The following is a 25,212-nucleotide window of genomic DNA, read 5'->3' as shown; positions in this document are numbered from 1 at the left end:
CCCTGAAATCAGAAACTATCAGAAATAGAACATCTTCGTATACTGATACATAAAATGGATCAAATTTCTTGGTATTTTTGTGATGAACTTTTTAATCAAGGTCATAAGTCAGAAAGAGCATATAAAGAGTTAAGCCCACCATACTGACTCAGGTCACTGTCATGTAAAACTCCTCATTGTAATATTCCAAAGCAAGCTAATATAATTAATGAGTTCATTTTTACTTGCCAAGTTCAGGTTTGTCCAGCCAAAAGTCATTTAGATACATACTAAAATTGACTTGGTTCTCTTTAGCTAAGATAAAATAATGAATTCCTTTTCCGATTTTTGCATGTATGTCATCTATGAAGAGCTGACGTTGTAATTTAATAGCTTCAGCCTACTACAATAGTTTAAAGAGCCTTTTAAAACTTCATATGCCATGTCCACAGGGAACTAGTAAAAACAAAACAAAACAAAACAAAAACCCCAGTTCATAATCCAAAAAAGCTTACTTAACAATTTCATTACCACCAATACTTAAACTTCAAAGACACCAATAACCACATGTCATTTGTTCCTATTGCAGAATTTAATAGGTTATTAAGTCCAAAGGCATAATCCAAAGGCATAATTAGGAGACTATCATTAAACATGAAATTGCTTTTTTAAAAATCAGAAATATTAACGACACCTTTTACCTTGTGGGGAAAATCAAAATTTCTCAGGTCCTGTTCTACGGGATTTCCAAATCCTCACAACTCTAAAGGAGTACGGAGACAAAGCGCACACGCTAAGCCACTTCCAAAGACCTCTTAGCTATCAGATTTTAATTTTAGCGCCAAGTGCCAAGAAAAACCTTCCGACCGAAAACCTAAATTCCGTACACATTACTGTAAGCCAACCAACTGAACAGAAGGTGAGTTATTACTATTAGCAAGTTACATAATTTGCGTCAAAGAGTGTTTAAAGCGTCTCTCATTAAACGAAGGTCACAATAATTTACAGGCTTCAAAGTTCACCTTGCAAACCTCAGGTAAATTATCGGAGACCATTAACGAGGTGAGACTTTAAAAGTGGACACAAGGAAGTAGGAACTGTTTGTTTCAAGAACGCAATAAGCAGCCGAATACCAGGGGCTGAGTCAGGCAGAGGAAAGCTGACTGCATTCCGTCTCCTAAAGGAAAGTGTTCGCTCCGCCGGTTTCCCCCGCCCGGCCGCGGTCTCGGGGGCCGCGAACCCCAGGCGGGGGGCGCAGAGGGCAAGGGAACTCCCGGCCGGGCCCCTGCAGCGCGGGCGGGGAGCGCTGCAGCCCCCGGCAAGGTGGTCCCACGCCGAGGCGGAGGGAGCGGGCAGGGCCGGCGGCGTCCTCCCGAGGGACAAAGGTTGGGCTCACGCCCTCCGCGGCCGGCCGCGGCTCCCGCCGCCTGGGGCAGCCAGCCCTGCAGCCCCGGGTGCCGCCCCGGCCCGGGGGAGCGGCGGGTGGGGGAGGGGACGAGCCCCGCCGCCCCTCCCCCGCCGCGCTCCCCGGGACCTGTTGATTAAGATCTCCACAGAGTGCCGCGGCTGCTCCGCCTCTTACCTCTGCGCCACCGCGGCCGCCGATCCTCCCGCCCCGGCCGCTCCCACACACTGCACAAACGACAGCTCCCCGGCGGCACTTAAAACACCGGATAAAGAATCCAGAAACTCCCGATTCTCCACTCACAATCCTTAGACCCCGCCTCCGCCCCGCCGCCAGTCGCCGCCGTCCCCGCCGCCGCCGCCGCCGCCGCCGCCGCCGCCGCCAGCGACTCCGCCTCGAGACCGCGCGAGACCAGCCCCCGCGGCCGCCGCGGGACCGCGCACGCGCCCCCGGGACGCTGGCGCAGCGGGCGCGCCTATCCCAGTTCCTCCTCGGCGCGCCCCGCCCGCCGCTGGGCCCGGAGGCTGGCGCGGTTCGCCCAACCCCGCGCCGGCGTGGAGAGAGGGCCCGCTCATTGGCCCTCCGCAGTCCCGAGCGGCCGGTCGCGCGCCCTCGCGCGCCTCTAAGGTACCGAGGGCTTCGTGCTCGCCCGCGGGAGGGCTGTTGCGGGGACGGGAGGTTTTCCTTCAGCCGTGGTCGGCCGCGGGCTGTTGTCCGGACAGCCCCTACCTTCCTCTCCGCGGAGGTCCGTCAGTTCCTGAAGAAAATCTGATTCCCTTGAGGCGACCCCTGTGTCCTGTGAGGCACGTCACGCAATCTAACTTTTTTTTTTTTTTGCAATTTAACATTTGTTTAAAGAAAGAACCACGACGTAAACACCTGGATGTGTGACGTCTCCACATAATTCTCCGCTCCCGCAGAAGACCCAAAAGCTAGCAGTTAGGACCGAGTTCTGAAAACCAGAAAGGAAGGATGCCGAGGGCCACAGCTGTTGGCACAAAACTCCAGTGAATGCACTTAGTTAGCTGGGCCAACCCATATGCAGTGCAAGGAAATCCAGATAATCCTAGACACTGTTATCCACATCCAAAAAGAAAAAAAAAAAAAAGTGTGTATGTGACATTTTCTGGTAAATGTGTAAAATAAGTAACAATTCCAGAAGCTTCCTCTAGTTCCACCACAGAGGTTTTCTTCCTTCTGCGCAGTTTCTCAAGTCAGGGCTGTTGACATCTGGGCCGGTTAATAGGTTGTGGCGACTGTTCTCTGCATTGTAGGACGTTTAGCAGCATCCCTGGTCTCTGCTTGCTGAGTGCCAGCGGCACCACTACTTTCATTGGTGACCATCAGTATGTCTCTAGATGATGGCAAAGGTTCCCTGGGTGGCAAAATCACCTCCAGTTAAGAACCACTAGCCTACCTGTTCAAAGAAACAGCCTCTATAGAGAGACAGTCACTCTTTACCCATATCTCCCAACTGCCTGGCCTGGCCCCAAGCAGTTTTGCAAAACACCTTCACCCAAATGAACCCTCTAGCTACCTAGACTTGCTTCTGCAGCTACTTGGACTCTTTTGTCACAGGACTCCACCCTAATAAAATGATGATAACTATTTATATGAGATACCAGCTGCTGATCTCAAAATATGTGGAAATGCCTTTGGAAAGTGCTATAAAATATCATTTTTAATTCCTAAAGGTATTTTCATTTTAAAAGAGGTTAGACCCAATGACAGATTAAAAATTTACTCTCTGCTAAATAGAGACATTCCCAGAATCCCCAAATCATTCAAATTATTGGCCTTGTGTGCAAAAAAGAAAGGATAGCTGGAAGAGTGGAAGGTATGGAAACTGGAGGCAAGGTGATTAGAGTTAGAGTTTTGATGATTACTAGTTCTGTGATTGATGACAACTACTTGGATGCGTGACAGGTTTCCTGGGCCTAAATTTTCTCATCTGCAATATAATGAGTTAACTACTGTTTTGTTTTGTTTTTCTTGTTTATTTTCTAATTTTAAGACTCTGGTAGCCTCTGCATATGGAATCTAACATGAGTAGCTTAGAGGGCTAAGAAAATATAATATTCATCCTCAAGTAGAATGAAATGGTAATCTGTGGTTTAAAACTTCTGAAGGGGGATCCCTGGGTGGCGCAGCGGTTTGGCGCCTGCCTTTGGCCCAGGGCGCGATCCTGGAGACCCGGGATCGAATCCCACGTCGGGCTCCCGGTGCATGGAGCCTGCTTCTCCCTCTGCCTGCTTCTCCCTCTGCCTGTGTCTCTGCCTCTCTCTCTCTCTCTCTCTGTGTGACTATCATAAATAAATAAAAATTAAAATAAATAAATAAATAAATAAATAAAACTTCTGAAGTGGGCAGCCTGGGTGGCTCAGTGGTTTAGCGCTGCCTTCGGCCCAGGGCATGATCCTGGAGACCTGGGATCGAGTCCCATGTCGGGCTCCCTGCATGGAGCCTGCTTCTCCCTCTGCCTGTGTCTCTTCCTCTATTTCTCTCTGTGTGTCTCTTGTGAATAAATAAATAAGTATTTTTTAAAAATCAGAAATAAAACCTCTGAAGAATTACTCAATCTTGGCACAAGGCAGTTCACCACTGAGTCACTTTGGCAAATTTGTAACAGTATTTTGGGTGAGTAGTAAAAGCCAAATTGTAAGTCAAGTGTACAGTGGAGAGTAACCATAGTAAACACCCTTCTGCTTAACCCATCATCTGCCAACGGCCTCTATTATATGTTTATATAATGTTATACTATTTTATCTCATTCAAGGCTTGGGGAAATAGATTAACATTTCATTTCAGCCGTTTGCAACAGGTCTGAAATCTCAGTTTTCAAGATTCTACCACTCACTATTATATGTGAAATCCTTAACGGAAGCCATTGATTATATCCCTTTGGTTTTATCACTTCTATGTACTAGTGAAGGCCGAGTTTCCATAACGGAATAAGCAGCCTAATCTCCTACAATTGTGTGAACCAGATGATCAGAAATAATGTAAATTAGAAAAGCTTGGCTGGCTCAGTCAGAAGACCATGTGACTCTTGATCTCAGGATTCTGAGCCCCAAATTGAGTATAGAGATTACTTAAAAATAAAATTAAAAAATCTAAAAAAAGAAAAGAAAGAACGTAAATTAAAATAATACTCACTGATTCACATATAAGAGAAATTATGAAATACGCCATTAGGTACATTATTAACTACATACCTAAAAAAGTGTTAAATATATTTTAAAAAAGCAAACAAACCATGACCTTTATGAATTCCATTGGGTTTAGTTATTATTTTGATATGTTATAGTATTTCTTAGCCTTTCCTAAATCTAGCTTTAAAAATTATGTCTTTAGATTAAGGACGTTATGCAGTTGTTACTGTGTAGAATGGAAGGTCCCACTGTCTAAGGTTAGCAGCAGTATCATTTAGTATAGGTCAGTATCATTCAACTCAAATAACTTTAATATTCACCCATTAATTAAAAAATATATATTGAGTACTTCTTATGTGCTAAGCACTGTGTTGTAAGGAATTAAAACATGTGACAGTTCCCATCTTGGAGGAATTTAGAGTAAGCCAGAGAAAGGGACAAGTCCATGTAGGTAAAATACCAGGAAAAGTATGGTACATGAAAATAAGGTGACTGGTGGGCTCAAAGGCAAAGTCTTATACTAGAAGAAGTTTTTCCCTTTAATGATGGGGGACAGAGAAAGGGACAGAATAAATTATTATGAAAATACCCACAATAATAGGAAAACCAAGATCTTGTACATGGCTTTAAAAAGATGGGCATAAAACTTTTCCTCAATTTGAATAACTGAGTGAAGTACGCAAGGAAAAGCATGGGTTTATTATGGGAACAACAAGTAGTCAACAATAACTTCAGGGTAGGATAGTCAACATTTAGGGATGTTAATCATTTATCACACTTTCTTTGGTACGTTTTCTGGTCAGTCCTGTGCTAGGCTGGGGGTGAGTAGACAAATAAAGCATGGTCCTGGAGAAATTTTATTTTAAAGAGAGGAGATAGGAAAATTTGGAGTTTAGAAATTTTTAATGAAGGAAAGACCAAGATTAGATGCCAACAGAAAGGAAATCAAGTTTGTTCTCCTTGAAAATAGCTATAAAATTACCCGTAGCTTTTCCTCACCAAGCTCCCAATCAAATGTTTTGTTTGTACAACAAATCTCAGCTGCTGCTTTAATTCACACCAATATGTGAATACCTGTGACTGGGTGTAGGGTGGTATCTCTGATGAACTCCAGAGTTGAAACTTAAATGCCTCTTTTATCCTCTCTTGGACTGATTCTGAGTTTTAACTCTACTACTGCTTCAGAACAGCCTTTGTCAAGGTCACTGATTTGAGCCACTTTATTAAATGCAAAGGTCATTTAATAAAGAGTTCTCATCTTCCTTATCTCTGGCAGCATTTGATGGCATTGTGCATTTTCTCCATTTTGTCCTCTAAGCTCTGGAAACATTACTCTAGCTTCTCTTCCTACCCACTAGAACCTCCTTCTCATCTCCTTGCTGATTCTTTATCTCCCTGAATGCTAAAAGTTGGAGTGTCCCAGGATTTTAACAGTCAATATTTTACTCCACCTGGCTTTGAATCCCAGCTCTACCATTTGCTGGCCATTTATCAGAAGGAAATCACTTAATTTCTCTGAGATTCAGTTTCCTCGTTTATAAATTGAGGATAATAAAAGTTGCTACATCCCATGGTGGTTGTGAAGACTAAACGAATTATATGTATAAAGTGTTTAAAACAGTGCACTGAACTGTATGCATTAACAACTTATTGCATATTCTTATCATGTCCTTATTCTTATCATGTTCTTTATCATTCGCTCCCTACAGGACTTCATCTGATCTCGTGGCTTTAAATTCCATCTATACACGTCAACTTTAAACTGATCTCTAGCCTGAACTTCTGCCTCAAACTCCAGAATCGTATATTTAACTGCTGACCCAACATCTCCATTAGGATTTCTAATGAGCATTACAAATTTAACATGTCAGAACTTTGTATTTGTGTCCAGTTTTCTTCATTTCAGTATATGGTAATGCTACCTATTTCAGTTGTTCAGGCTTTCTTTCACACACAACACATCCAATCCATCAGGAAATCCTTTTATTTCCTACCTTTTAAACATATCTAGAATCTAACCATTTCTCACCACCTCCACTGCTATCATCTTCCTCAAAGACATTATCATCTTTTGCCTTGATTACTGCAATAGACTCTTCCCACCCATATTTTCTTTTAATACTGGAGCCTAGTGATCCTATTAAAATAAAAGTGAAATCAAATCACTGTTCTGCTTAATAGCATATAGTCCAATGTGATCTCCCTCATCTCTACTCTTACTACTCTTTTCCTTTCTCATTTCATACCAGCTATACTGGCACTTTTGCTGCTCTTTACATGTTCTGCAGCTTCTGCCTCGAAGCCTCTGCATTCACTATTTCTTATACCTGAAATATCCAATATCCACATGCCTACTCTCCCTCACTTCCTTTGGGTCTAATTTCAAATGTTACTTTATCAGTGAGCCCCATTTTAGATAAAAGAGTAACATCTTCATGCCCTACTTCCCAGCACTCCGTATTCCCTTTCCCCAACTTTATTTTTCAATGTTTTTTTTCACCATCTGACACATTGTATATTTATTATCTATCTCCCCAAAGTAGAATGTAAGCTCCATGAGGCAAGGACTTTGTCTATTTTACTCATCACTACTTATTTTTATGATTTCCCAGGATCTGTAACAGTACCTGACATACAGATGGTACTCAATAAATATTTGTTGAATGAATGACTTAATGAAAGAAATAGACATGACTAAGTGGAATAGGGATGATGAAAAAGTCACAGAAAAATTTCAGCTTTGTCAAATGTTTGGCCTATGACTAGCCTATCTTAGGAATAACTTCTGCCGGGTGGTTCAGCGGTTTAGTGCCATCTTTGGCCCAGGGTGTGATATTGGAGACCTGGAATCGAGTCCCGTGTCGGGCTCCGTGTGTGGAGCCTGCTTCTCCCTCTGCTTCTCTCTCTCTCTCTCTCTCTCTCTCAATCTGTCTCTCATTAATAAATAAGTAAAATTAAAAATATATATATAAAGAAAAAAAGGAATAACTTCTGCCAAAAATTGATTGTTTTTGTTCTTAAATGGTGATCTGTATGGTGAGGGAGGAAGAAAGCATAGCAAATGCAAAGAGAAAAAGGAAAAGAAAACTATTTGCTTTTTACCACCTTCTTCCTATGCTTCATGGTTCATTACAGCTACTATTAATAATCCCTCATTTAATTAATACAGCTGAGAATTAGAAAACAGAAAGCTTCTTCAAAAGTTAAAATCAGGGCAGCCCCAGTGGCACAGCGGTTTAGCGCTGCCTGCAGCCCAGGGTGTGATCCTGGAGACCTGGGATCAAGTCCCACATCAGGCTCCCTTCTTGGAGCCTGCTTCTCCCTCTGCCTGTGTCTTTGCCTCTCTCTCTCTCTCTCTCTCTTTGTGTCTCTCATAAATAAATAAAATCTTAAAAAAAAAATCAAAATCAGTTGCACTTAAATTTTATTTCTGAACTTACATGAATCTCTGACAAGCTTAGATATTTTGTTTCTAACATCTAACAGATTACAAGGGCCTATTATATGTGTGACCTTTTAATGGATGTGTCAGTTCAAAGCATACATATTCCTGCCATGAGACAGGGTCAGGGAAGTCAATCAGGAACAGAGTTTCCGATGGAAATTACAGATCAGATAAAGGAGGCAATTCTAATGAGGAATTTGCAAAAAGCTCAGTAGAAACAGATATCTGGGACTTACACACTTTTTTCTTGTGGAAAAGTCCTAATCTTTAAAAGGTAAAATCAGAGATCCCTGGGTGGCTCAGCAGTTGAGCATCTACCTTCGACTCAGGGTATGATCCTGCCGGGATCAAGTCCATACTGGGCTCTCTGCATGGAGCCTGCTTTCCCTCCCCTTCCTGTGTCTCTGCCTCTCTCAGTGTGTCTCTCATGAATAAATAAATAAAATCTTTTTTTAAAATAAATAAATAGTAAAATCAATTTATAAAGACAAATCAGATCAATGGTTGTATGGGGGTGAGGGTGGGCTGGAGGGAATTAATTGCAAAGTGGTAGAAGGAAAGTGAGTTGTGTAAATGAAATCATGTAGGATGTATTTACACCCAGTGTAAGGCTTGAACTCATAACCCAGAGATCAAGAGTCACATGCTCTACTGACTGAGCCACCCAGGCAACCCTGTATGGTTTCTTTTTATATCAGACTTCTTTCATTCAACATTATTTTCTAAGATTCACTCATGTTGCTGCACTATTTGTTTTTTGTTGTTAAGTAGTATGAATATACTGTGTATATATACTGTACGAATATACCACATTTTGTGGTATACGAATATACCACATATTCACCTGTTGGTGGGCATTGAGGACGTTTCCAGATTTTGGCTATTATGAACAAAACTCCTATGACCATTTGTGTACAAGTCTTGTTTTGAACATATGTCTTATGAACATGTTTTAATTTTTCTTGAGTAAATACCTAGAGTAGAATTGTTTGGTCATATGATACTATGTCTTAACTTTATAGAAACTTCCTGTTTGCCAAAGTAGTTGTACAGGGACCATGATGTATAAAAAATCTAGTTGTTCCACATAATTACCTACACTTGCTGTGGTCTGGTACTGCCTTTCAAAAGACTCTATTACGAGGTAATAATAGTCTTAGTTGTGACTTTCTTCATTACAGAATCTATTTGTTCAAGATAATCTCTCTCAAGGAAATATTTTCCGTTCTGGGGCAGCCATCTCCAAATTAGAAACTGTTGGTTTCTAATACAATCTATAATCATAACTTGAAAATAGCCCTAATGGTGATCCCATCGTGGTTGCACGGAAAATTTCTATTTCCCTCTTGACTGTGGAAATGAGAAAGAAATAAATCCTTTTCATCTTTGGAGCAAAGAAAGGAGGAGGAGGAATTCCCTGGGACTGTGGGCCAATGAGAATGGGTAGAGGATTTTCCTGTCTAATAGAAATACAATGTGAGTTACATATGTAATTTTGTGAGATATTATTTTGTGCTAATTAAGAAGTAAAAGGAAACAGATGAAATTAATCTGTACATTTTAACCTGATACATCCAAAATATTGTAATTTAGACATGGAATCCATATAATTATTGAGATATTGTGTTATTTTTTTTCATACCAACTTTTCAAAATCTGGTGTGTATTTTATACTAAAAGTATATCTCAATCAGATGCTAAATTTTCAACATTTAAGTGAAAAAATATAGCCTTACCGAAACAATACATTTAAGTTTAATGCAAAAAAAAGCCTACAGTTTTTACATTTAAATATTTAAAGTAATTAAGATTAAAATAAATTTAAAATTCAGTTTCTCAGTTGCACTAGCCACATTTCAAGTGCTGAATGGCTACATATACCCAGTTGCTACCGTATTAGACCATATAGTTCTAGAGCTTTGTGGGACAGGAAGAAGAAGATGGAGATGAGACGCATTCCTTGTTGCAACTAAGGTCACAGCAGAAATACTAGTACCATTTGCTATTTGTGTGAAATTTAAGATATATATATCTTATTTCCAAGCTGCATGATTTTGACAAGTAATTTAACCTCTGTAAGCTCCATTTTCACCATCTGTCTGTCAAACAGGAAAGTAATAATACCCCTCAGATTGTTGTGAAGATTGAGAAAGCATGCAAAGCACACTGTAGAATGACTGGCAGCTTTTTGAAATGGAGTAAGTGGTGACTTTTAAAAATACAAATTATTCTTTGGATGGGGACCGGCTATAGTTCTTTTTCTATATTTATAAGTATAGAAGTTTTTAAAAACTCGTTTGGAAGCAGCATTCATTGATTCAGCAAATACTATTCTCAGGCCAGGTGCTCAACATTTAAAACACAAAGACAGAAAGAACATGGTCCCTGCTTTCAAGGACCTCACAGTGCTTAATGTTAGAAAAAACACAGTATTGGGCTAATGTCCAAGTGAAAAGTGAAACCAAAGAGAATAACAAATTTATACAACAACCCCAAAGAAAAGAAGCTCTACAGATAAAAATTGAATGTATGAATTGTGAACCTTAATAGCTCTATTTTGCTACCTTCCTTTAAAACTGATACTCACAATTATAATAATCAAAGTTTAAGAAGTTAAATTGGCATGAATTTAAATGCTCAGATATTGATTAGTAGTAACCTTTATTTCTGCCACATGGAAGACACTGCTTTGTTTTTCCCTTGTGTTGGTTGTTATTTCTTGAGCCATGCTTGTGTTTTAGCTTAGTAGTTTGTATTTATCTGACAAAAAAAAAAAAAAGATGGAAAAGTCAGTTCAATTCAAAGATCTAAAATACAGAATATTTTAAAAGTTATTACTGTCAAGTAGAAAACATTAAAAAAACTAAATATGAGTAAAATAAGTGAGCAAAGTAAGTAAAATTGAATTTTGATATAGCTTCTCTTCTTAATCTAACAATAAAGATCCTCTGGACAGATATGGTCTCATTTTTTTTTAAATCTAGAGGTTGAAGTGATATTAAAGGGATTCAGACGCACCCTGGAAGTTTGAGAAGCACCGACCCAGTGGTTTAAAAAATCGTTTTAAACTGATGATCCAACGCCCTTTGACATCCAAGCTGAGATAACACTGAAGACAAACTTTTTTGCCACAAGAAATGTCTGCAACGAATTGCTGCCAATAATAAAACCACACGGGTGGTGAATATCAGTAGTTTAGAGGGTTCAAAGGCTCTTGAAAATTGCAGCACAGATCTACAGAAGTTCCAATGCGAGACGCTCACAGAGGAGGACCTGGTGGACCTCATGAATAAGTTTGTGGAGGATACAAGCAATGAAGTGCATGAGAGGGAAGGCTGGCCCAACTCCGCGTATGAGGTGTCTAAGCTGGGGGTCACGGTCTTATCAAGAATCCTGGCCTGGCGTCTGGATGAGACGAGGAAAGTTGACAGGATTCTGCTGAATGCATGCTGCCCAGGGTGGGTGAAGACGGACATGGGTGGGCCTTATGGCCCCAGGACTGTGGAGGAGGGAGCTGAGACCCCTGTCTACTTGGCTCTCCTGCCTCCAGATGCTACTGAGCCTCATGGCCAGCTAGTCCATGACAAAGTCGTCCTAAACTGGTGAATGTCTGCTTTGGTGCTCAAAGCTTAATAAATGTTTGTGGGCTGAATGAATGAATGAAAAAAAAAATTTTTTTTAATTTTTGTTTTTAAAAGCTATTTCTGGGGTGCCTGGGTGGCTCAGTCAGTTGGGCATCTGCCTTGGGTTCTGGTCATAGTCCTGTAGTCTATGGGTTCTGGGATCTGGCCCTGCATCAGGCTCTGCACTCAGCAGGGAGCCTGATTTTCCCTCTCCCTCTGCTCCTCCCCCGGTTCATGCTCTCTCTCTCTCAAATTAATAAGTAAAATCTTAAAAAATAATAAATTTAAATAAATAAATAAATAAATAATTCTACCCATATAAGAATCTAATAAATCAAGATGCCAAGATTAAAATTATGGGCTTTTTGTCTTTAAACTTATAGATGTGTCACTGAATTATTTTCAAGTCTTTGATCTGTCCTAAACTGTGTCCTAAAATAAGCCATATGTATATATTTACATACACATAATATATGCTCATTGTAAATAAAGGGCCAAGTGATTTTCACATTTCAGTCCTGATAATATGAAGTCTTTATTAGTAACAAAACTTTTTCACCATTAAAAAAAAATCACCTACTTTTTCTTATATATTGGCAATTCACAGTTTAAATATTTAGGAGCCACTTTTTAATTTTTTATTTTTAAAGATTTTACTTATTTATTCATGAGAGACACAGAGAGAGAGAGAGGCAGACACATAGGCAGAGGGAGAAGCAGGCTCCATGCAGGGAGCCTGATGTGGGACTTGATCCTGGGTCTCCAGGATTGTAGCCTGGGCTGAAGGTGGCGCTAAGGCACTGAGCCATCAGGGCAACCCTAGGAGCCACTTTTTAAACTTTAGAAGCCAAGATTTAAATATGGTGTGTATATTGTTATTTCTGCTCTTCTTTGCATTTGCAGATCTCTCTTAATAAGACCCTGATATTTGAAATTTCATTGTTATAGGATATATCCATCAAAGGATGAAATCATTGTAGAATTCTGAGTCAACTTTCAATGAATTTCTCTTTGTAAATTCTGGAGAGAAATGACAGGGCTCGGGACTCTCCCTAAGTGGATGGAGGTGCCAGCACGCATTACTCTGAGTGCCACCTTCACAGTCTGTCGCCACCATAGGACAATATTAAGAACATACTTATGGGGGGAAAAGAAATGACAAAAGGGCAGGCACAGACTAAGGAGTGTGTGGAGAGACCAGGGGATTATTGTGCATGGACTTTTGTTATCTTTTGGCCTCACTGTTTTCCTCTAGTGCATTATGTCTGGCCCATGTTGTGCATCTGGGTGAGTTCTGTTAATAAAATTAGTGCCCAAGTGCTAAGCTGACTTTGGTGGCAGAGTAGCACAGAAGGGTGGGCATCTCAATTCCAACAAGGAGAGCCCTGATGAGATATGGCTATGTGGTTCCTGCCAAGGTTGGAAAAGAGTATGAGGAGGGAGCAAAGAGGGAGAGTAGGAATGAGAATGATGGAATCACTTGTAAAAGCAGCAGCAAGTAATTCACTTCTAGTGCTCCACCTGAGGCTCCCTCTAATCCCTGTGCTAACATTATATTTTGACCCTTGAAGGATTCTAGGGCAGAAACCACAACAAACCCTCAATATCCCATTCCACCTTTATTGTTACTACAATAGAAGTAATAAGATTCAATGTCAAAAGATTCAATTTATTGACAACTTTTTGTGAAAGTGTCACATCTGTCCTTTATAGCTACTTATAATCATAAAAAAAATTACCTTTAGGTTGTCTTATATGTTTTTTCCATTGGCCTCTTCTTTTTCTGTTTACTTTGCTTTCCTCACAACCATTCCCCTGAGAAAAGGGGAGAACAGATGAGGCAGGAGATTGAGGGAAGTAGATTTGACAAGAGGGGAGGGAGCCAGAGGACAAAAGAAAAATAGTGGGGAAAGTGAAAGAGATCATGGGCAGGGGGGAGGTGAGGAAGAAAGAAAAAAGCCAGAAGCAGGGGAGAAAAAAGGCACAGAAGGAGAGAGAACTTAATTTGGTCTAAAGTTTTTTAAAATGTCTTTATTCTTTCCAATGGAGCCCATTGTTAAATTTCACGAACAGGTTCCCTTTTGGGGTCCCCCCACCCTTTCTCTTTTTAGTCTGGGTTCCATAAACAGAGACTGAACCTGGCTGCTTAGGATTGCAAGGAATTTAATTTGCAATAGTTAAGAGGAAAGAGGAAAGGAAAGATGGGTTTAGATGGAGAGGACACTCCCAGCATTTCATAAGCAATTTTCCCTCTCTTCTTTCTTGGTTCTCTATCCTTTGTCTAATTGTCTACCATCTTGGGAAAATACCATAGAACCATAGGTAAGCCTAAGTTGGGCTCACTGTAAAGAGATCAGCAAAGCTAAGGAGAGTAAAACCTAAATAGGTAAGAAATTACAAGTTAAGAAAAGGGAGAGATGGACACAGATCGAGAGAGACAGTGTCAGCCTGGGCTCTGCCATTTAGCCTTGTCATAAAAACAGTACATGTGAAGTGCCACTTTACCCACAACCTTATTCAGAAAGGAGAAGAGTGTCCTTCTGCCAAACTGCTGAGACGTTTGAGACATAAATAAGAGACCATGGTCCCCAGCCAACATTGCCCCACAGCTGGGTGAACATGAACCTGACCGGGTTAATAGTACCAGAATTTCATTTAATTGCAGTGGGGAACGGTTACTATTCTGGTTGCTGCCTAGAATAGAAATCAGATTCACAGACTCATTTTTCGTCTATATTCAGTCTAAATTTACTGGGACAAGGGAGTAAGAAGAGCAAGTAACCGTTGCTCTTCTTGGGGTAAGAAGTGTGAAGTGTGAATTAGAAAGTATGAAAGGGGAAAAGAAAGTGATTCATAGGAATGTGGTAAGGGGGAAGGAAATGCTAATCAGAGGGAAAATGAAAAAAGGATGTAAGCCTAAATCAGGAAACATGGGAGATAGAGAAGTGGGAAGAATGAGAAAGTATGTGAAAGAAAACAAACGGGGAAAATAATTAATACTTTGTGAAAACTGCAAGCCAGATGTGTATATTGTACCACCCTTGTGATTTAACAAGCTGTGGAACTTTGCTGCATGTTCGCTATATCTTTGCTTAGCTCCTGATTTCCAGAGCCCCATTTCATGCTGCCTGCTGAATTTACAAAGACAGACCACCAAGACCACACACGTATGAGCTTATAACATCGTAGCAGCTGAAGGAGCCTGGAGACAACTAAACATGGCTGCTTCAATCCTTGACCCATATGCACATGCTTGATAGTTGAAGAAGCTTGAAGTCCAGAAACTTTAAGTGACACACCCATGGAACAGAGGAAGTGCATTCAGAACTCAAACATAGGACTTCTCATTCTAGGCAGTATTTCATAGCTGGTCTCATCATTGTTTCCTTCCAGATTTCCTCGAATTCATTTTCCCAGCTTCTTTCATGGACTCATTACCTCCTAGTTATGTTGTCTCCTTTGTCATCCTCAGTTTTCGTTTTTTGTTTTTCGGAGCATTTTATCTCTTGTCCCCAAGGTAGTCAGTCAACATATTCACATTCTTGTTGCCATCTGTTTTACACAGTTCAAGACTTTAGCTAGCACCTTTCACCCTGGACTATTCTAATGACTTCCTACCTTTGGCCTCCTCCAGCTCTCTTAGAGATTGCGGTCAGAGTAATCATTCAAAAACATAATACTAATTTTACTAGGTCTATTTTTTGGTAGCTTCTCCTTACCTACCAGACCATACTATCTAAACTCTCTAGCATGGTCCAAGACTTCCATAACCTGGCTCCTGCTTTGCTGTCCAGCTCTATCTCTCACTGTTCCTAAATGGAATATGCCCAGTACTGTCCCATTCTTTGACTTTGCACACATTATACCATATCTCCATGATATTCTTATTTCCCCTTTCCTGACTCAAAGACTGCCTCCTTCCTTCATAAATCTTTTATGATTTTTCTCTCTTGAACTAAAACTAAGTTCACCACTTTTCTCTTAAGGCACCTATAAGATTCCATATATGTTATTTGTGCCCATGTCTTGAGGCCAGGCAGTGTCCTGTTATCTATTTTTTATCTCTCTACAGTGCTTCAAATAGAATAGATAGGCATCAAATATTTGTTCATTTGAACAAAACTGAGCCTGTGCCAGAAGGCGGGTGAAAGAATCAGTCACATATAGAATGAAAAGAAATATATCAACGTCCTACATTAATTAAACTAACTAGTGCTTAAATAACTTAAATAACTAGTGCTTAAATAACTAGTGCTTAAATAACTAGTGCTTCAGAATGTATATTATATGCTATTGTACTACTTATATGTTGATGTACTAATTATCTATTAATGTTAAGGGTGCTGCACGATTTATGCTTTCTTTTAGAAAGTAAGAGGAAAATATTTGCCTGTTGGACATCTCCTGAATTTCTATCAATCTACTGTGATTTCTTTTTGAAATCGAATTTGGAGTATAAATTGATAGGTGAAAATCCTATATACTGCAAAGGAAATTTTGCATTTTTCTTTAAACTAAAATGGCATTTCCCTTCAGCATTCTCTGGTTTAGTACTGAAGACTGGAATATAGGTAAAACCACCTCTCAGTGAAGTGCATCTGGTACTTTTAGACACTAAAGCCTGGTGGGAAGGCCTCCAGACAAAAGCCCCATTTATATACAGCTATCCTCTAATTGTTTGCATTTTTTGGTAGGACTCTTGCAAATGTAACTAAGAATGCCTTGGTCTTGGGTTTTAAAGTAGAAGTATTATTTTTTCTTTCCATTTAAGTCAATTGCAATGTACTTCTCTGTTCTTTCCATTATGTTCTTTTATATGCATGACTGGAGCAGAGAGCCATTCACACCCCAACTTAGACAGTAGCTAGAGGTGGTTCACTAGCAAGCAAGACGATACATGTCCACTGGTGTCTATATGACAACTTCTGTCTCAAAAACTTCTTAAAAAGTTAAAAGATCCTGGGGTTTCCCGGGGGGCTCAGTTGGTTAAGCATCTGTCTTCTGCTCAGGTCTTGATCTCAGGGTCCTGAGCAGGGAGCCTGCTTCTTCCTCTGCCCCTCCCCCCCCATCTCTCTCGTAAATAAATAAAATATTAAAAAAAGAAAAAGAAGTTATAAGATCCTGAGTCATGGGAATATGTAAAGAAGCAAAGGCTGAAGATGCAAATAAGAGGAAAGGAGGGGCTACATGATTTTAGAGTTGCCAGGAAATTTAGTTGTAGATCACTCCCCTTCCAAATCAGCAAGGAGAAAAGGTCCTATTGTTTGGGTTCTGCTTGCAGAGCTGGCCTTGGAGTGGTTCAAATCCAGAGAGTTGGATTCAGTACTCTACCAGCACAGAGAAAAGTGCAGTGATGCCTACTACTTGAAAGATAATACGAGGATAGGCTTTGAAGAAGAGTTCCTGCACTGTGGGGACTCTCAGAATGGAGCAAAGGGAATGCATCAAAACACCTAGCAAAGGATTCCTTTGCTCTTAACTACTCTGTTGCAGGCCCCAGACGTGACTACTGGATACCAGAGATCACAAAGAAATGTAGTGGGATTCATTCCATACCTGAAGTGACTGAATCAGTTCTCATGCTCCTGGAAAAACAAACAACACAGTTCAAAATTTTGCCAGTGTAACCACAAATATTTAGAAAAGAATGACCAGGTATGAGATAGCTGGCCATTCTCTAAATGCTTTGTAGGTAATAATGAAACATATTTAGCAAGCCTAGTGTATTACATAATAACACATATTAGAGCAAAATTACCTAAATTTCTGTCAGCATGTAAGCTATCCAACCTGTAAGAGCCATAAAAGTGAATCATAACATGTAGTCTATTTTTATTTTATCCATCACCTGTCACTCAGGCTGTGGGCAGTGCTATCCTACTGCCTCTCCAGTGTATGAAAACTCATTTGGAGCTGAGACTGAGCTAATTGCTGTTGCTCAGGGGTTAATAGAGTCTCTTGTGTTGGAAATATAGGCTCTCATAGAGACATGGGAGAAATTCTGGGTGCTTGAAGGTGCCTATCTCTGCTGGCTTCTGTATCACAGTCTTTATGGCCCTGATGGGGGCAAGAGTGCTAGGGAATCTTGCAGGCATACAACATGCCCAAGTATTTGCCCAATTAAGTACATTTCTTATAGTTTACTGGATAAAATTGGAGACAAACTGTCAGTTTTTTAGATCATTTCACTTTTAGAAATGCCTTTGGATAAAGAAATTTTTTATGTCTTTGGATAAAGAAGTTTCCTGCGTTACTGATTTTTAAAATTAATAATAATTAAAACACCTATTTTATTAACCTCATCAGCATGCTAAAACAAACTTCAGTCACTTAATTTTCATCAGATTTTTGTTTCTTGGCTACATTTTCATAATTTTGCGGGTAAGCATTGCAGTTTGAAAAAGAAAGCACTTGGAAAGAATAATTACCCTCAGACAATAAATTCCCAGATAAATGTACAAAGACATAATTATGATTCATTTTAAGGGGTCTGACAAAAGGAATCCTGGTTGATGTCTACTCAGGATCTTTCTGCAATAGAGGTTTAAATTAGCAATTTTCTAAGGCGTTTGCAAATAAATGCTCATGTAGCCCTCACTAAATAGATCTGGTGATTTACATGAAAGTTGAGTTTAAAGATAAAAGGTTTTGAAAGACTGAGAAATATTAAGTAAATCTACTTTAAAAAAATAGGTGCAAATTAAAATGAAGCCTGACGTTATTCTCTTTAAAACAAAGGGAAGAGTCGGAGTAGCACTATTGTCAGGGCATGAGAAGGAATATAAATGCTTCATAAGGTAAATCCTTCACTTTTAAAGGACTTAAAGTGACATTATTGATGTCTCCATAGTCTTTCACTCATCTAGACTGAAATTGCTCGATTTACATTAATAAATCTGAGGGCAAAATATTCAACAAGGTCATCCTTTAATTTTTTTCATTGTCCCAAAGTACACAGTTATAAAATGCCACTGAAATCCGTGGTCTTGGACAAGAAAAACAATTAGAACTTACTTATTACTTTCACAGGGTACTGACTTAATCCAGCAAACGTCCCAGGAATAAACTGAATTCCATTCTGTTCTTAGATATTAACACCTTTCATTCATAATGAACATTCTCAAATTAGGCTCTAGCTAGTAATTATGTTCCAAATGTAAATATGCAATAAAGAAGAATCCATCCTTGATTAAGGTGGGCTTAAGAGGATTGCTTGGAGCCAAAATTTGTTTTTTTCTTTTTTTCTTTTTCTTTTTCTTTTTCTTTCTCCCCATCCCAGCCAGTGGATGAATGATACAGGACACTGACAGACCGAAGGGTAGGGCCTTGAAGGTTTTGGGATTTGCTAACCTTCAAGATCCTTTTTATCTTTAAAATTCTGTGATATTTACCATATCCCATCTATAGGTATTGATTTTCTCATTGTTTCTAATAATGATCATAATAGTTAGACTAACAAAACTTTGTACCTATAGAGCAATTTACATCCCAAAAATATAAGTTAGCCTTACAATTTTTAATATTTGAAAAGCTATTACAAGCTAAACTAACGCTCAGAGGATATTTAGGGTACTTAAATGGTGGGTGCACATTACTATGCATAAGTCAAAACCCAAAGAACTGTGCAACATAGTGAACCTTAAACTAGCAACTATAGTTAATGATAATGTACCAATCTTGTTTATTAATCACAACAAATGTACCACACTAATAATGCAAGGTGTTAATAATAGGGAAAACTGGAGGTGGGGGGAGAGTGAGGAGGTGGCAGAGGGGTGGCTATATAGAGCTCTATGTATTATCTGCTCAATTTTCTGCAAATCTAAAACTGTGCTTTTTTAATTTATTTATTTATTTATTTATTTATTTATTTATTTATTTATTTATTTTAAGGCACTTCTAAAAGAGGGCACCTGGGTGGCTCAGTCGGCTAAGTGTCTGCCTTTGGCTCAGGGTCCTGGGATCAAGCCACACATTGGGCTCCCTGCTCAGTGGAGAGTCTGCTTCTCCCTCTCCCTCTGCTGCTCCTCCCTGCTCATGTTCTCTCTTTCTTGCTCATTCTATCTCAAATAGATGGATGAAATCTTAAAAATAAATAAAAGCTGTAAAGGCTATCTCATGCTTCAAAACATCTATTATATACAAAAGGACAAGGAAAGAAGAAGGTGAAATGACATTAACAGTTCACTTCATGAGATTTTTAATTGTGGTATTTCTGAAGCCTTAGATAAGGGCAAGTCATAAGATTGGAAACATGAATGAAACAAAACAGAAGGAAGACATCAGAGTGATCAGATCTAATTAGTTATTATTTAGAATAAATTGCTGAATTGAATGGATTCATTTTTTTATCTTGTTTTTTAGGAAACCTTAGGCTATTTTGTGAAAGCCAACTCATGCGTAGTAGTGAAATACATTTATTTCCTACTGAGTGGCACCTGTTTCTATCCCTCTCCTTATATTCCTTTCTCTGGTCTCTCATTACTTGGACTGATGGTTGATAGTTCTATCTCCCTTCCTTACTCTGTCACCTGTTTTTTTTTTTCTTTGTACTTCTTTCTCCTCTAACACATCAGACGTACTAATAACCCTCTGGGTCATTGTTTAGTTCCACAAAAGAATTCAATGGTTGTCACCATCAAGAAATAATAGATCAGTGTTCTGGGGGAAATTATTTCAGCTACTTCTCCACTGTCTATCAGAAGCAGGAAAATTTCTTGAACACTGAACCAATTTTTTAATATTTTTTTCTTTTCTGAATCCAAATTTCTGGGTTCCTGGTCATATAGGAAAAATTCCTGAAGGAGGCTCCCTTGAGTTTGAGCCGGCTATAAAGAGGAATACTTATTTTGGCTCTGGGAGCTCAGGAGAAGCCTTCATGAGAGAGCAATGCTTAATAAACTCTCCTTTGTGTCTAGGACTGGCTTATCAAAAGGCAATGGTTCTCAGACTTGAATATACATTAGAACCACTTGGAGGGGGGCAGCCTGCGTGGCCCCGCGGTTTAGCGCCGCCTTCAGCCTGGAGTGTGATCCTGGAGACTGGGATCGAGTCCTGCGTCGGGCTTCCTGCATGGAACCTGCTTCTCCCTCTGCCTCTGTGTGTGTGTCTGTCTGTCTGTCTCATGAATAAATAAAATCTTAAAAAAAAAAAAAAAACACTTGGAGGTCTATTATAAGCAGAATGCTGGAGTTCAGGATTCAGTAGGATGGGATGGGGCCCAAGAATTTACATTTTTTTTTTTTTTTTAATGATAGCCACACACACACAGAGAGAGAGGCAGAGACACAGGCAGAGGGAGAAGCAGGCTCCATGCACCGGGAGCCCGATGTGGGATTCGATCCCGGGTCTCCAGGATCGCGCCCCAGGCCAAAGGTAGGCGCTAAACCGCTGCGCCATCCAGGGATCCCAGAATTTACATTTCTAACAAGTTCCCAGGTGATGCTGCTAACCAACCACACACTGATAAAATCACTGGCATAGAAACCCTACATATTAAACAATGCTTTGTTTGGGCAGACAACCAAAAGTATTGAAATCATTATCCAGATCTACCAACACCTGGAGCCTGTTGGTACTTGGATCTAGAGGCTCTAGAATTTCCAAAAATGTGGCAGTCCAGAAGCTAAAGCTAAGGCAAACATTGCTCTGATTTCAAGGTCTAGTTCTCCTAACGATCACCCATATTCCTTTGCTTTCTTTGATTCTCCCCTTAGCCAGGAAAAAAAGTTAAAAAGAAAGCCAGCTTTGGGTAATTATTTCTCAGCTGCTTAAGATATTTTTGAGTAAGGGTTTGGGGCGGGGGGGATCTATGAGACAGAATAGCCAACTTTCCTTTATCTACACAATTGGTATTGAATGACTAGTGACAATAATAATAATTTTCTGGGCATCTAATATGTCTATTTCTCAGAACCCTACAACATACTCAGTTTGTTTACTGTTTCCATTTCATTCTACTCCTTTAAGGGATCCCCAGAACATAGTTATTATTTGACTTCATCATGCATTCCGTCATTTATTTTAGCAGTAGATTAAAATTACATATGAAACATAGATGGGCCTTGACCCCTGGCAGGAAAATGTTTGAAGTCTATCCAGGACAAATGGCCTGCTGCAATGTTTTTGAGAAGTTTCCAGGAAGAAAGATTCTACAACCTCCAGAAATTAGTTCTATTGTTTATTAATATCTAATCAATGATATTCCTTAATTGTTTTTATTGATTGGTTGATTGTCTGCTATATTGTTTTACTATATAATAAAATTTTCTTTGTATTTAGTTACAATAATTTGCACTTTAAATTCACTTTTTAAATTTAGCCCTTAGATCTGTACTTCCTTGTACACTGAAGATGGTAATTGTCACCTATTACAGTTTTCCTCTTCAGTTGGAATAACTTCAATTTCTTTACTGCATTAAATATATTTAATAAATTTTGTGCTTTCTTCCGCGAGTTCTTTGGGTTCAGTTTTTGGGTAGTATAGTAGAAAGATTACTTCAGAGGTATAGAATCATTTTTCTATAGTATTCATTTTTTAAAAAAATATTTTATTTATTTATTCATGAGAGACACACAGAGAGAGAGAGGCAGAGACACAGGCAGAGGGAGAAGCAGGCTCCATGCAGGGAGCCCGACATGGGACTCGATCCCGGGTCTCCAGGATCACGCCCAGGGCCAAAGGTGGCACTAAACCACTGAGCCACCTGGGCTGCCCTTTCTATAATATTCAATGTAAGTCAAAACTATGTTAGGTTTGTGTTCAATCTAATTGAGAAACTAAACCCCTCTCAATCTCTCCTTTTCTTTCATCCCTCCTCCTTCTCTATTTTAATCCTTTTTTTTTTTTTTAGTAATACCAAGTGCCTGACATTGTGAGCTTTCCAATATCAGCTTATTTAATCCCTGCAACAACTCTACATGGTCCGTGTTATTTCCATTTTACAAATGGGAAAACCGAGGCCTGAAAAATTAACTTGCCCAAGAATGGAGGAAGCAGGATTTGAACCCAGGTTGTCAGACTGCAAAGCTCATTCTCTAGCTGCTATATCTTCCAATTAATGCATGCAACTGATGCCTTCTAGCATCAGTTTTGATTTTAAATTATGCATGTAATCATAATGATTATGAACAATAAAAGTTTAACGGAAACATCTATCAATAGCTACAACAAATATTATTTCCTTTAATCACCAGCTATGCCCAAATACTGGTTTCTTATCATCTTTTTGTAGAAATAAAATACCACTGTATATACATTTTTGAATTTTACTTTTCTAGCTTGCAGTTCCTTATTAGTCATATGGGTCTTTTTATTGAAATTCTCTATTCTTTTTCTAATGGGGATCTGCTGTTGCACTAAACATACTATTTCCTGGTTAGCTATTCTTCTACTAGTGGTCGTTTGGATTGCTTTCAGGTTTTAACTACAAAACATGTGTTCAGTTAAGTTATTTCCCCTTTTGAATTACTTCTTTGACACATGTTTCTGTAAATTAAGTGGTATAATCATTTGTAGTGTGGATTGCCAAATCACTCTGTAGAAAGTTCCCACCATTTATAGTGAGCTCATCAGTGTTACAGTTAACATCTAATTGAAAGCCAACTGGTAATTGCTTAACTTGTATTTCTTTAATTATTAGTGAGAGTGATTCCTCATTAAGTTTTTGTCTTCTGGAGTAAATTTTCTATTCATAACTTTAAACCATTTGTTAATTGGATCCTTTACAAATTCCCATCAGCTATCTAAATATATGGCAGGTAAAACCACTATAGATTATCTAGTTATTACTCTTTTCCCATTATGCTGTTACGTATTTATTTACTTAAAATGATTTGGGGGACAGATATTTATAATTGTTATGCAATCAGTTGGCCTGGAACTGTTTCCCAAGAGCTCCACCCTTCCTTTAGATGTCTGCCTTTGCCCAGAGAATCAATCCCTGACCATCATAAGATATCCTTCCTCTTCCGCAAATCACTGTCTATTCTTTTACTCTATTTTTGCTTTTATCTTCTTACATTCCAGCTGGCATAATGTATTTTATTTGTGTATTATCTATGTCCTCCACTAGAATGAAACACCCTATAACGTACAGGGAAACAGCTGTTATCTCTGGTGCCTACCACATAGTTAGTGCTCAGTAAATATTATTGAATGAATGAATCAACTTTGCCATTGAAAATTTCTTCTGTTGCTTCAAAGGAGAAATGATCTTTCTTATGCAACTGAGGCAATTCAACTATTCCATTTTATTCCAGTTTATTTGTTTTTGACTTTTCCCATCTGAAATTTTTTTTATAGTACAGCATATATGATCAACATATTCTAGAATTTTGCGTTTCTTCATGTTTCTTTTGAACCTCTCAGTTTGAATCTATTTTACTATATTAATTTCTTTTTTTTTTAAGATTTTATTTATTTATTCATGAATGACACAGAGAGGCAGAGACACAGGCAGAGGGAGACACAGGCTCCAGGATCACGCCCTGGCCCGAAGGCAGGGGCTAAACCGCTAAGCCACCCAGGGATTCCCACTATCTTAATTTCTATATCCTAAATTTTTCATTGGTGTTTCTGATGGTTATTTAATTATAATATGACTTGAGATTTTATACAAGTGAGTCCCTCTAGACATTTTCCAGTCACAATGATTTCCTTGAGATTCTTATCCCTATTTTTTCCCACATACTTTCTATAATTGTTTAATTTCTATGAGATATACCATTGAGATAATTGGTACTATATTAAATTTATAAGTTAATTTAGGCCTTGTCATTTCTGTTGTCTTAAATATACCTGTCCAGATAGAAAGCTTAGCTTTCCTTAATCAGATTGTCTTGTTTTTCTGTCATTAGGGGTTTGTAATTCCATATATACAGATCTTTTATCACTCTCATTAAATATTTGATTTTTATTGCTGCTTTTGAATACATTCTTTTTTTCAGAGCATTTTGGTTTGTTAATAAAAATCATGAAACAAATGATATTTTGTGAGTTTACTTTATAACCTGTGACTTCCGAAAATTGTTTACAAACTAATATGCTTGATGATTCTCAAATTTTCTAAATATTAATTTCCATTTGCAAAGTGATTTTTAAAAATCTCATATTTATCCATTGTATTTCTTTGTTATAATTACTAGACTCCCTTAAATTATATCACGTAGGAATGTTAATAGGAATATCCTTAATTTGTTCTAAGTTTTAAGTAGCACACTTCTATAATTTCTTCATTAAAAATAATGTTGGCTTTGGTTTGGAGTAAATATTTTTTACTGTGCTAAAGGAAAACTCTTCTACATTTTGTGGATCTTTATCAAGAATATCAGTCTCTCAAATGTATTTAAGGTATCTATGATTTTTTTCTGCTCTTTTAAATAATGACTTCTATTGAAAGTTTCCTTAATTTTATATTAAACTTGCTACATTTTGCCTGCCAAGATTCTATGAATTTAACATTTATTGTCTTAAGTAGGATTAATCTAGAATTTCCTCTCTTGTGTTGTCTTTCAGGTTTTATATTTCAGACAAATTATTTGCTTCAAAAAATTAGGAGAACATAACATAATTTCTCTATATTTAAAAGAAAACTTTACATTAAATAG

The 25,212-nt window shown here is 38.7% G+C and overlaps 1 protein-coding gene and 1 pseudogene across 9 annotated transcripts in view; one reads left to right on the top strand and one right to left on the bottom strand.

Annotated features, from left to right (window-relative positions):
* Positions 1–1,789, bottom strand: part of PALS1 (protein associated with LIN7 1, MAGUK p55 family member) — a 73,866-nt gene extending 72,077 nt beyond the window's left edge. For 3 of the 9 annotated variants that reach the window (XM_072761769.1, XM_072761766.1, XM_072761771.1), the window contains exon 1: positions 1,562–1,743. The gene's annotated coding sequence lies outside the window, so the exon portion shown is untranslated. Of the gene's footprint in view, positions 1–1,561 lie in introns of all 9 variants that reach the window. The other 6 variants (XM_072761765.1, XM_072761770.1, XM_072761764.1 and 3 more) reach the window with 6 other exon arrangements.
* A 9,259-nt stretch (positions 1,790–11,048) lies between these two features.
* LOC112927147 (carbonyl reductase [NADPH] 3-like) lies at positions 11,049–11,804 on the top strand (annotated as a pseudogene).
* Positions 11,805–25,212: the final 13,408 nt, after the last annotated feature.

This window comes from Vulpes vulpes, chromosome 6 (assembly GCF_048418805.1).
Source record: "Vulpes vulpes isolate BD-2025 chromosome 6, VulVul3, whole genome shotgun sequence".
NCBI lineage: Eukaryota > Metazoa > Chordata > Mammalia > Carnivora > Canidae > Vulpes > Vulpes vulpes.
This window is presented reverse-complemented; position numbering and strand designations above follow the sequence as displayed.